Below are 14,207 nucleotides of genomic sequence, written 5' to 3'. Positions count from 1 at the left end.
CAAGAAGACCTAATATGCATGAGGATGATGCAGACTAGAGATCTTGTCTGTGCCAGAAACACTCTGTAAATCCTTTTTATTCCATCCTAGAGGCTCTTCTATGTTTAAAAAATAATTAGCAATTATGAGGGGAAGGAAAACAAGTAGGAAATCAATAGAGAGGATGGGAGAAAGGACGAACAATGGGGAAAAGGGACAGCAGAGGCACAACCCCAGCCATGGAACCTGTCACCATTAGGCCCTTGGGAACCCTTCAGGACTCTGCATGGGAATCATGATGATTTGTGAGGCACGTGGCAGAGTGACAGGATGAAAACGTCTCCTTCTCTGGACACTCAGCTTAGAAATCACCAGAAGCAGTGCTCAGGGCACCGCTGGCTCTGTGGCCTTTTCATCCTGCTCCCTAAATGCCGACATGCTTCCCCCTCCCCACACCTACTCCTGAGAGCTGGCAGGAGGGAGGAGGCAGCATCCTGTCTGTTCTGCCAAACCTCCTGGAGCAGAGACCATTGTGATGACATATCTAAGTCCAGGTGTCCTTGCAGGTGACATCCACATCGAACGTTCTTGCTCCCTGCCAATGCCTGACAGGCATAAGCTTTTGCTTTAACTGCTTTGTCTCCAGGCACTGTCAAGTGGGGGGTTTGTCTACTGCCTTTTGAAAGAGACTTAACTGCTGTTGCTACCTGAGTGTCCCGTGCATCTCTGTGCTGAAGGGCTACTGGGGAAACTGCACTTGCTCAAACATAATGCTGGTTCCATCCAAATGAGGTGTCTCAACAGGGGCTCAGCAGTCAGGAAGACAGTTTTTATAATCACCTCCAAGGGATGGAGCAGTCCCCCAACTTGGGCTCTGGGTGCCATGATCTTCAGGAAAAGTGATAGCAGGGATCTGGGGAAGATTAACAATCCAGAAGTCAAGAGACTCAAGTTCCAGTCCTGCCTCTGCTCCCCACATGGCCGTGCAGCCTTGAGTGGGTCACTGAAATTCTCTGTGATGGTTCCTCACCTACAAAATGAACATAAGGGTACAAACACCCATCCTGTCTATTGTGCAGGCTTCCTGTGGGGAAGGGGGGAGTGGGCATTAACTCAGACACTAAGATGGTTCTGAAAATGGTACGGTAGCCAAAAATTGAAGGCAATCCAATAGTGATAGAATGTATAAACTGTGGTATATTCATAAAATGGAATGCTATAAAGAATTTTAAAAATATAAACTACTTCAACATACAACTACATGGATAAATTTCACAACAAAATAATGAATCAAAGAAGGCAGATATAAAAGATTACATATTCTATGATTTCATTTATATGAAGTTCAAGAACAGGAAAACAAATCTATGGTGATAGAAATCAGAACAGTGGTTACTCAGGTTAGAGGCAAGGACTGTCTGAGAAGGGGCACAAAAGAACCTCTGGGGTGTTGGAAATCTTCTATATTTTGATCTGGGTAGTGGCTACATGGACACTCACATATGTAAAAATACATACAGTTGTATACTTAATGTCTGGGCACTATGGTATATTATGCAATACCTTGATTTGAAAGAAAGGTATAAGACACTAGACAGAAACCAGAATCACTATGCTGGGCAGATTCACAGTTAGGAATTTTGTGCTATGCTAATTCGTCCTTCTCCATGACCTCAACAATTCTTGATAGTTAAAGTGCAAAATATACAACATTTCAAAACAGGAGGCAGTGCCATCTCCTATTTAAAAGCAAAATGCACATGTGCATTCACACACAAATACAAAAGACGCGGCCAACCCTTGGCTACTAACAGAGACGAAAATCTCTAAATGATCTACTGCCAGGCTTGATCATGCTGATTTGTTTCTGATCCAAGCGGAAAGAAAGCAGAGACTCTGCAGTAAGATTGAAAGTACTGCTCGATTTGACAGAGGGAAATATGATTAGAATGCACTGAGGCAGAAATAATGACTCGCCTCTCCCCAGGACCAGCCCGCCCTCCTGCCTGTACCCACAACAAGCCTTGCATTGCTAACGGCAGGGTGTTGGGAGGCCAGTAGCATCTCAAATCCATCCTGACTCATCATACAATCAGATAATATACAACCTGAAAAGCCCAGGCACTTCCAGAAGAATGGCACATGCAGGAACATAGCACAAACATCCCCATGCCTCCAGGAAGTGGAAGGATTTCTCTCGTCAGGTCAGGTTCCCTAGAAGAGCCTGGGAGAGAGATTCGTGTGTGCCTGTTGTTTATTGAGAGGATGCTCTTGGAAGAAACCCACAGGGAGTGAGGAGAGCAGAGAGGTCAGGGGGAGGGAGGAAGTGTGTCTATGGTCTCTGCTTGAGGTGAGCTCCAGCTTGATCCCACAGAAAGTTCTGGAACATGAATTGTGCCACGCTCAATCATTCACTGCAGACTATTCCCCAGTAGAGCAGGGGGTGAGTGTGTCCTTTTATCTACCAGGCAAAGTGGCTATACCAGCAGAGGGTAGTTCTCCAGAAGAGGCGGCAGCTGTGAGCCATAACACAGCAGCTGGGGGAGCTGTGTGCCTGTCCAGTCAAAAGGATCCGAGCTGGGAACCCGCAGACTTTAAATACCACTTGTATGCTGACAACCCCAAGTTCACATCTCTAGCCAAGACCTCTCCCCTGAACTCCAGACTCGCATATCCAACTGCCTGCTCAACATCTCCAGGTCATGTCTAATTCTCAAACTGCGTTTGCTCCACATTGAGCTTCTGATACTCCAAATCCAGCTCCTTCTGCAGTCTTTCTATTACCATAAGTGGTTAATTCTACTCTTCTGACTGCTTGGGCTTGATGTCTCCTTCACTCACTCTCCAGTCCATCAGCAAATCCTCTTGGATCTACTTTCAAAATATAATCTAGGATGAGACAACTTCCCATTCCCCCCACCACCATCGCTAGTCCAAGTTCCATTGTATCTGGCCTGGAATACTGCAGTACTCTCCTAACTGGTCTCCCCGATTTAAACTCCGTCCCCCTAAGGTCTATCCTCAACACAGCTGCCAGAGTGATCCTGTTAAGGAAATCAAACAGAATCACTCCTTTGTGCAAAACCCTTCAACGGCCCCAGCTCATGCAGAGAAAAGCCAAAGCCCTCATGGTGACGCCGGCAGGCCCTGCACGATCTTCTGACTTGTCCCTCCACCCCCTTCCTTGCTGCCCTCCACTCATTCCTCCTGCTCCAGCCACACCGCCCTTTGGCTGTTCCTCAAACACTCCAGCACAGTCATCCCACCCCACCCTTACCTCGCCCAGGCTTTTGCATTTGCCGTCTCCCCTGCCTGGACTGCTCTTTCACCAGCCTCCTGACTCCCTCCTTCCTTCAGGTCTTGTCTTTAAAAACCATCTTCTCAGCAATGATTTCCCTATCACTCCAAACCCTCTCCTGCCTCAGCATATCTGTCCCCTTTCTTGATTTAATATTTTTATCCTTAGTATATTTCACTACCTAAAATATTATATATTACATTCTTCCTTATGGTCTGTATCTCCCTTTATAGAATATAAGCACCATGAGAGTAGAGATCTTTGGAGGTTTTTTCCCCATTACTATAATCCTTTCCTGGAAGAGTGTCTGGCACAGAGAAGGCATTTAATAAATGATTGAATAAATGAGCATAATATATAAATGTATTTATACACACACACACCTGCAAAATATTTGGAGAAACTGTATCAGTGGAGTTACGAATATCTTTTATCTTCTTAATTTAACTACCTCTTTTGAAATTTTTCCAAAATTTCCACAGTCAACTTATATTACAAATATAATTTTTATGTTTGTTTTTAAAATGTTTTAAAAATCCCCTTTTCCAAAAGGTCTCACCTTCTGATACTTTCATTGGTTAACCAGGAAATCCTACTCCCAAAACAACCCTGTGACCTGCCAAATAGCAGATTAGCCTGTTCCACCCTCAGTGCTAGGGAACCCCAAGTGAAGAACATGAAGCTGACAGGCAGGAGATGAAGGCATCTTGCAGGAACCCATCATCTAAGGCAATGGTTCGCCCACTTGCCTTGCCTGAGAGCATGTTATAAAAGCATATTCTCAGCCCTCACCCTAGACCTATGGAATCAAACTCTGGAGAAAGAACCCAGAAACTACGTTTTAAGAAACCCTCCAGATGATTCTACTAAGCTTTGAGATCAACACATCTAAGCCATTCAAAACAGAATTGCAGGCAGTGACAGGGCAGTGGGAAGCCATTTAAGGTCAATAAGCGTCGGGGAGGAGAGGGAGAGAGGAAGCAAGTACTTCCTTGGTTCAGGCAGGGAAAATATGGCAACTGTCAAAAATGTGACAGATTTGTCAAAAATATTTGACAATATCTCGAGAATGGAACACGACTTTGTTTGCTCACATTGTCTACTCTGTGCCTGGCACAGAGCCTGAAAATGTATTAAATATCTGTTGACTGAATTAACAGAGAATGTATGAATGAATTAGCCATATAAATTATGTAATATGTATTGGTTCCATTTGTGCTATAATGGTAAAAATTGCAAAATTTTCCTCAAGATGAAAAGTAAAATCCCAGAAAACCTTCTTGTGCCATCTTGCTAAGTGGCCCACGGCTAGGACATCCACACCTTCTGTACCCTGCCCCTGGCCTTTTTAGTCCTGAGATGCCCGTAGGCTAGGTTACCAGGTAAAATGCAGGTTGCCCAGTTAAATTTAAATTTCAGATAAATAATTATCTAGTATAAGTATATCCCAAATATTGCATAGGACATATTTATACTAAAAAATTATTCATTATCTGCAATTCAAATATACCGGGTATCCTGAATTTTATTTGCTAAATTTGGCAAGTCTCTTGTAGACTAAACTTTCTCCTTGGAGTAGGCAAAAAAAAAAACAAAAAAAAAACCTGCCTGTACACCATTACTTGAGGGAACAGTGAGGGGACATAGGCTCCTGCTCCATTTTCAAAAACACAAAGGATATTTCAGAAGTCTCCAAGCTTGGCTCACTTGGACAATGTGCTCGCATTTTCTCATGCCTGTGAGATTTATTCTTTTGCTTAGACTCTTCTTTCCATCCCTACCTCCAGCCTCCCTTTGCCTTTTAACTCCAGCTTGCCCTTTGAGACTCATTACCTCTTCATGAAAACCTTCCCTGGAAAACACACACACACACAAACACACACACACACACACACACACACACGAGTCTGAGTTAAATTCTCAGCCATCCTAGCAATCACTAATCTCAGATGGGAACCACCTGTAGATGCACCTGTCTCCCCCACTGGGCACCAAATCCATGGAGCAGGACTCTGTTCATCACTCTATTCCCAGCATCCAGTCTAATACATTGATTTTAAAAAAGTATTTGATAAATAAGTGAATGAATGAATGCAGTAACTTTTCAGGGAAAAAAGCATTCAAGTCCTTGGGAATCAGCCAAGGGTGGATTTGAACTAGTGGAGAAGAAAGGACTCCTTACATGTATCTGGCTTTAGAAATCTCTCTCCCTTAGGACAAGTCAGTGGCCTCTCAGCCAGGGAGAACCCAATTTGCCAGGAGGGCAAACACATCTCCACATTACAACCCAGTGTCTAGCAAACCACTTGGCAGACAGAATAGGACTTGAGTAAATTATCCATGGCCAGTCAGGCTGTGGACCTGAGACCAACCCTGGCCACACCCATTTCCACCAGCTTTGCCAGGGCCCTCTCACACTCGTTTTGAAGTACATGTGGTTTTTCTTCCTCCATTTTAAAGGTTTCACAATTCACTCTACTAAATTTGGTTTAACTTAGTGCCCATTAAACTAAGAGCCAAGTTCTACTCTTCACTCAGCCTTTGCTCAACTCGCAGCCCTGGAGGATGCCTCTTTGTTGGATGATAACCTGGATTTCCTTCCTAATTGCTGCATGAGTCCTGAGCACCTGTTCTTTATGCTAGTCCATGAAACATTCTCCAATTAAAGCCTAGGAAAACAATGAAAAACAAAGCCCATCTGCAAACAGAGAATTATACATTCAACAGCAATAGCAATACTAGGTCATGGGATAGGTAGTTAAATCACTGAATATATATATCCAGTGCAGAGAAAAGCACACTTCTGAAACATTTATAGCTGAGATTTAAAACTACTGGAGTTGACACATTCAGAGGTAAGTGTCAGGACAGCTTTCAGCCCAGCTCCAAGGACTCAGCTCAGAGCCAGAAAAGGCAGTTTTCATCACTCTCCAGGTAATAGCCTGGAAAGAAATCTGTCTCAAGATGCTAGAGCAATCTGTGTGGCTCCAAGAAGAGGCTAGGAATGCAGAGAACATTTCAATGAGTATATTTGCTTCTTCCACACTTTGAACATTAATTATAATCTATAGAAAAGAGGAAGGGCCTACTTATCAGCAAAACAAAACTTTGACCTTCTTTTGTGTCTTCACCATGTTTGGAATGTGGTTATCAGTCAGATGGCCTTACTGCTCAGGGTGACTCCCATTCAGATAAAGAAACCTATTCTGCACTCCCTTTGGGTGAAAAGTTGATCCCCAGATTAAGCTACATGACATCCACACTTTCTAGTCACTATTGCTTTATCACCAGAACCACCTGGAAATGCTCTATCTTCCCTTTTGCCTTGGCATGATGTACCTTTATCTTTTCACTGGTTGACATATGCAAATCATGTAAGTTCAAAATTTATTTGCTCTAACATGCAGAACAAGATAAGGTAAATTCCAGCAATACCATTGATGGCAGGATGACTAGCCAAGCCTTCCAGGGCTAGAGTGTGCCAGACAGATGAGCTCAGGTAAGAGGAAACAAAGGGACTTCAGACCTCTGCCTGTAAGTCAAAAGCTTCTGCTGCCCCACAGCAATCCCACCTGATATGTGCGGATACACAGGGGCTAAACACAGTGTGGAACTAACAGAGAAACCAACAAGAGAAGAGTGTTTCACTTTCTTACCCAATGGGGGAGCCTGGCTGGAAGCAGCCCACTCCCTGGCTTTTCACTTGGTCAGCCACAGGGACAACATAAAGCTCCTAAAGACCTTTGGTTGTAGGATTTCTTCCTTTTCTCTTCTCCATATGACTTTAAGAGCCAAAAAGATCACAACTACTAAAGATGGCTGCTGGTACCACTTATCCTTGTTTGTGGGTCTTGGGAGAAAAATCTCTCAAGCCATGTCCTGCCTTAAAACTAAAAAGCTCCTGCTATTCTGCAATGCTCCAAACCAGAAGCAGGTCAGGTGCCTTTTCATGGAAGCTTCCTTTTCCAGTGAGAGCAAAATGGAAGACAGGTGTAATGAGCTGAGAAATGTAAACCTCCACAAACGACTCAACCCCGGAAAGCCAAAGACAATTCAGGCAGGGCCTCTTTTTGCACCCTCAGTTAACTATAAAATTGCTTCAAATCTCCATTTCACTTTCTATGCAGGAATACGTGCTCTTTTTGCTCAAGGTGTTAGGGAGAGGTCATTCTTGTTTCCAAAGAAGAGAAATGATAACCATTCCCTCATCCCCAAATGACCTCATGCATCCCTCCACTTCTTCCTCATACTCGGCAGAGTACAAGACATGCAGTTTACTCCTCCAGTCAACCAGGGAAATAACGTATGGCTCGCTGGAAAGAGGGGAATGCAGAGGTAATATTCACCGAGCATTAGCAATATGCCAAGCACTGTGCTGGTACCTTTACTCCTTTACCTTACTAAGTAGCACAATAACTCCAAGTCGTAAGACCAATTGTCCCACTTTACAGATGAGAAAACTGTGCTTGGGTGCTCCATCTCCCTCCAGCTCAGAGTGGCGGAGCCAGATGGTGGTCTGAGACAGCCAGTGTGAGGGGGTGAAGAGAGCTCTTTCTGGGTGGCTTACAACTTGTTTCATGATTTTCTAAAACTCACTTTAACTCCCTGTTGGAGCTATTAATATTATCAGTTCTCCTAAATTGGAATCATTTTGTCTGCTCATCCTTTCCCCCTTTCCTGTTTCCTTATCCTGTGGTGCTGCTGAATTAGATGTCTACAAAGCTCTCTGAGTTTTGATAAACACAAGTTATTAACCTTCATAGCACCCAGAGTTTTGAATGAAGAAGTTATAAAAATTATCATAAAGTCCTGCTGGGGTTTGATAATGAACAGAGCCTTACTGAATCTTTAAACACTTCCTTTTCTTCCCAAGAGCAAAGGTGAACCTCTCTGGCTAGAACGGGCTCTAATTCCAATGCTAGTCCCTGGCTCTTCTCTCTTCTAATGTAAGGTAAGGTTAAGTGTCTCTTTCCAGATCCTTCTGCAGTGGCTTCATGGACATTCTGAACAGCAGGTGCCTAAGGCTTCTGAACAGTGCAGCTCCATCATCTCTGGCTCCGATTCCCCAGGTGCAGCTGAAATGATGAGGTGACAATGCCTGCCAGGAAATAAGATGCCACTGCTGAGAAGTCAAGACCCAGAAATTCAATATTCAAAAGGGGTCTCATTCCTCACCACCCTGGCTCTCCTCACACTGACAATGTGACTATCATGGGTCAGAGAAGGACCTAGCTTTGTCCACCCAAGCTACACAGGCAAGGGGGATCAAGCTGTGCCTCTCCCTGTGAGACTGTGTTGTGAGTAGGGGAGGGAAAAGAGAGGAGAAGGGGAAGCTAAGACCTCTACCTCCTTTGCTGTGTCAAGATTATTCAAATACTGAGCCAGGAGCAAGAATGGGAGGGATGGGCACGAAGGTTCAATGGCAAAGTCATAGTATCACTATCAGTGACATCCTACCACACTCCTTACCTTAGCCTTCCACTCTGCTTTGGGTTCACAATGCACCAACATTGACAGTGGTTAGTGGACATCTCCATGCCCAGCCTAGTGTCAGAGCTGCAGTGGCTACAGAAGAGCCTGGCTACCCTCCTTGCCTTCTAGGTTCTGACAAGCCAGACAAGGTAATAAACTGAAGGCAGGTGTGGGTGTGAGAGAGGACACCTAATCACCACACCTGACTTGATGGGTCTGACCTGACAGCACTAGCTGCCATATATCTCATTTACATAGGACCTATCTGCCCTTCTGGGAAGAATGTGGGGGCCCATAGGTGAACTCCAAAACTCTGGAATAGAGACTCTTCAGAAAAGAGAAAGAAAAAAGATGCCTCCTGTCTCTGGAAGAGAGGGAAATTCTCTAGAAATAGGGGAGACCCTAACTGAAGAGCCTGGGCTCTGTTCCGAAACATTGGTTTGAGGTTGGCAGAGATGACCCCTTCTGAGAGCAGTATTTGCAAATGTCCCCTGATCCCATCCTAGGGAAACTTGGCCCAAATTCCTGAAGAGAGAGGAAGCTATAAGAAAATGTAAAAATCTAAGTCTTTTTCTTTAGAAGCTACAACACTTAAGGAAAGCAAATCTTTTGCCAGTCAGAGCCCAACTGGACTTTCCATGGCCCCACCGGGGTCCCCAGTCCCTGTCACAAGGGTTTGTATCCACAGTAGCTATAGAAAAGCTTTACTGGCCTCTGATAAAAATGCTGGTGCTTTAGAGATAGAAGGGACTTGGGGGCCCAGTCATTCTGCTCGAGGAGGCCTCAGAGTCAAAAATCATTCTTTCTAAGCCTTGCATTGTGCTAACCAAACAACTTATTTTTCTTACCATTATGATTATTATTCATCCATGACCGCATATGCTATATTCCAAGAATTTTGGAATCACACAGGTGTGAATCCAAATGCTTATCTGCCCTTTAGCAAGGTGCTTGGCCTCAGTTTCCTCATCTGTAAAATGGGTTAGTAATAGCACCTCCCTATAGGAACATTGTGAGATTTGACTTCGTTAATTCCATGTAAACCACCCAGCACACTGCCTGGCACATGGTGAGCACTTAATAAAGGGTGGCAGCTCTAATTAGTGACCAAATAATCATCAAGACAATACTAACAGTATGAAAGAAATCTGGAGGTGGAAGAGAAATGGTAGCTGAGAAAGACTTCCCTTTTCCAGATGAGGAGGGCAGCCCTTTAAGGTAAAAAGAAAAGGATGACCAAAAGTCAGAAAATGTGGCAGCCTGCTACGTGGATGATAGGCCAGGCCAGAACAGAGAGGGTTAAGAAGGAGGAGAAATAAGGCTGCCTTGCAAAAAGAACCTTGAGCTTCAGGCAGAAGGCTTGGGCCAGCTATCATGGGAGGCCCTTGCTGGTGTCCAGGCCTTGAGCCACCTATATTCACCAGGGGACACTGGGGCTCATCCAGGGATGGAAGGACTCACCTCTGTGGCACCAACCCTCCATCCTTTCTTTGGCCCTCCTGACAGTGAGTGGAACCCTTGGAACACTGTGCTACCTGAGCAGTGACTCATCTAGGGGCAGGAAGATACCCAGCAGGCCATGGGCTCCAAGGCCAGACAGACCTCCAAGCAGAAGTCGTAGAGATCTGAAAACCTTAGAGTCATCGTTTGACCCAAAAATGCTTGCCAAGCTGCCTTTTCTAAAATAACAGCCCAGGAAGTGGGCTGATGCATCTTCTCCATTAACCACACAGTGTACCTGGAAACCCCCGCTCCTACGGAAGCAGCCCATTTTTCTCAACCTCCAACAAAGAAAGCCTTCACATATTAAGAGAAATGTCCTGCAGATGAAGGTGCTCAGAAGGGGGCCGCCTTGATTAAAGCAGGTTGTTCTGCCAAGAAGTCTTGAATATGCTCTCTTGGTTTGGGGCTGTTAGTGCAGCGCGGAGGCAGCAGGCGACATGAATTGCCTTTTATCTAATTGGAAAACTCCCACCGAGTTTAGAAGTACTCATTTAGACAGGCAGATCAATAAAAGAAATGGGGAGCGGAAGGCCATGGAGATGTTATGGAGACGAGCTGGTCCTGTATACATCTGCTTAATAAAGATTAACTCATCTTGGTTGTAGTGGAAGCCTGGAATATCCTCTTGGCTCCAGGATGTAGCAAGTTCCATTTGTTTGCAATGTGCAGACATTGCTCAGGAGGGATGGGAGCCAGACCCTTCTCTCGTCTTCCCTTTATCTAGTTAGAAGTGCCCTGGTGGAAGAGAGGGAAGGGGCAGGAAGAGGGGCCTTAGGAATATGAGTAGAATGTTTCTACCATCTTCCCAAATGATATTCCCTTGACCCAGACAAAAGTGAAAGGGCACAAACAGCAGAGATCCACCGAAAAGGGGTAGAAAATAGGAAACAGAGATGACTGCGCAGAGATGTCAGTCTCCTTTGCTACGTTTTATCACTTTATTGTGTGCAAGTCACATTACACAATAATGAACACTTCATGAGCTCCTGTTTTAAGAACTGCTCAGTTGAAACCCTTTTTTTCCTCCCTCTCTGTTATTATTCATCATCAAGTTAGGGGCTCTAAAATTTCTTCCATATTTCATATCACCACCCTCATAAGCTTTTACCACCCCTGTCCTTGCTGTTGTCCCTGCTGTCTCCCCAGGCCCCCGTTCTATACACAGAAGGCTTAAACAGCTGAGACCACCTCTCATTTCAAACATTAGCTTTTGTTCCAGGCCACAGCATCAAAACTGATTCCCTTCAAAAGAAGGAAAAAAAAAAAAAAAAAAACGCTCTGTGGCTATAGGTCCAGAAATAGAAGTGGTGTGTGCATGTGTGTGTGCCCACATGTGCATGTACGTGCAGTAGGCTGGGGGTGTTTCATTTACACTGAAGAAATTTTCAGAAAGCTGGGATCCCTGCTTTTGATTCCTATGTCCCTCCTTTGACTCCTGCAGAAGTTCCTCTCTTGGCAAGGGCTGCAGGAGGGAAACTGCTGGCACTCAGCGTTAATAAAGGCCTTTTCTCTTGCACAGTCCTATGGCGAAGGCACAGGCTCATACCTGGGCCATGGGTCGGTTGCCATGGAAATGACTGCAGAGTCACAAATAAGGCAGTATTATGTTTTCTCAGCAGGACCAGACAAGAGCTAGAAGCTAGAGAGAGAAAAAGGAAGAGGAAGAAACAGAGACAGAGAGACAGCACCAGGGAGAGAAAGAGAGCAAGATAGAGAATAGAAATAATTTCTATTGATGGCAAGCCAGAAAGGCAGCACAAATAAAGGGATGGGGTACTGATTGGGAGAGAGCAAATTTCAGACAGGGTGAGGCAAGAGAAGAGAAAATGGTACCGTTTTCTTTGAGGCAGTTCTTTCATTTTCAGAGAGGGAGGGAGGGAAACCCATTCCAAAGGGACCCCTATGCACCTCCCTCCCTTCCACTGGCTTTTTTCTCTCCTCTCCCATTGGGTAATGGTGCAAAAAGCCTGTGGAGGAAGGGTTGGGGGGACTCAGAGTGGTGCAGGAGGCAAGACAGGGTAGGAGGCAAGACAAACCTCAAGGTTCAGAAAGGCCGTGCTTTGATTCTCAGCAGAAACTTACAGCCTCTTGGTCTCTGGCTCTCTAACAAGTTATATGCCAAACTTCTACCCTTCTAAAAGCCATAAACCCTCCAGGTTCACTGGAGCTGCTCTCAGCACTCTTACTAAGGTTTTTCTTCCCCAGTTGAATGATGCTGGAGGGAGAGAGACCCCATTGTCTTCCTAAGGTCGTTTTTTTTCATTCAAAGCTTCATTAGCTTCCTCACTGTAGAAAAAAGTCTGAGAATCAAGACCTAGATTCAGATCACAGAAGCAAATAAAAAGTACCAAGCTTATTTCAGCCAAGCCATGATCTTTTATATAGGGCAAGGATTGCTAAAGCTCTGCCCTTTCCATGCTGCCTTTATTTATTTATTTATTTATTTGAGACCAGGTCTTGCTCTTGTCACCTAGGCCAGAGTGCAGTGGCACAAGCATAACTCACTGTAACCTTGAACTCTCAGGCTCAAGGAACCCTCCCACCTCAGCCTCCCCAGTAGCTAGGACTACAGGAGCACACCACCACACCTGGATAACTTTTTTATTTTTAGTAGAGATGGAGTCTCAATACGTTGCCCAGGCTAGTCTTGAACTCCTGGCCTCAAGCAATTCTCCCACCTTGGACTCCCAAAGTTCTGGGATTATAGGTATGAGCCATTTTTTTTAATGGATGTATATATATAGATTTCAATGTGCACAATGCTTTTGAACAACAGTTAAAAAGTTTCCTGTGATCTCCCAATCCATTATCAAGATAATCAGATATTCAAAATTATTAGTCTCATAGGCTTTCTCTGAGCCTTCCTTTTCTGGCAGCCACTACAACTAGCTCTGCCTTAGCTTAGAGTCCAGACACTCTGAGTGGCCTCCTGTAGAAGATGGCTTGAATAGCACTAGAAGTCTTGCCAACCTAAAATTTTCTCCCCCATCAATTAACATCAGGGTCTAAAACCCCACATTCATGTAATACTTTTCTATCTTCAAAAGATTTATCTATTCAAAAAAAATTTTAGAATTGGGTATCGGACAGAGCTCGGGGCTGGGTGGAAGGGATGGGTGTCTACCTACTTGATGAGTGCGATGCGCACTGCCTGGGGAATGGACACGCTTGAAGTTCTGACTGGGGGAGATGGGGTGGGGGGAGGGGAGGGGTGCACACCTACATGATGAGTGTGATATGCACTGTCTAGGGAATGGACACAATTGAAGCTCAGACTTGGGGGGATGGGGAGGCATGGACAATGTATATAGCCTGAACTTTTGTACCCCCATAATGAGCTGAAAAACAAAAAAATAAAATAAAATATATCAAAAAAAAAAATCAAAGCTAACTGGAAAAAAAAATTTAGTGCATGATACCCTAACTTTTTAATATGAATGTATTTTCAGGTTAGCTGAGGAAGTAGGACTTGGGGTGAATACATTCTGATGCATACAGCTGGGGATAGGGCACTCACACCTGTCTGGGTGGTGGGAAATATTTGCTACAGAATCCAAATGTGATTCATTGACCAGCCACTTAGGGGGCATCACAGGTGCTTGAAGGAAGAAGAGAAAATACTCCGGATGAATGCACACTGTCATTGCCACAAGTTTTCAGCCTTGAGCTCCCGTCTGAAAACACTGCCCTGGTGCATTGAGCTAGGTCACATGTCCCCACATCACTCAAAGGGCTCCTTCCAAGCCCTGGACACAGGCGCTTGGTTGGTCTGTCTCTTAATCTTCAACCACCAACTAATCTTGACCCTGGAAGGCAAATTCAAAAGAGTGACACTATTTCTCTCTCAGGGGTAAAGCTGCTCACTCCTGGACCTTCCCAGAGTGGGTATTGGTCCCCACCCAGGAGCAGCCTCAGACTCCCCTCCCAGCACCATCAACATGGAAGCACCAAGAGT

This window comes from Eulemur rufifrons, chromosome 7 (genome assembly GCF_041146395.1).
Source record: "Eulemur rufifrons isolate Redbay chromosome 7, OSU_ERuf_1, whole genome shotgun sequence".
NCBI lineage: Eukaryota > Metazoa > Chordata > Mammalia > Primates > Lemuridae > Eulemur > Eulemur rufifrons.
The sequence above is the reverse complement of the archived record's forward strand: the minus strand, read 5'-3'. Positions refer to the sequence as shown.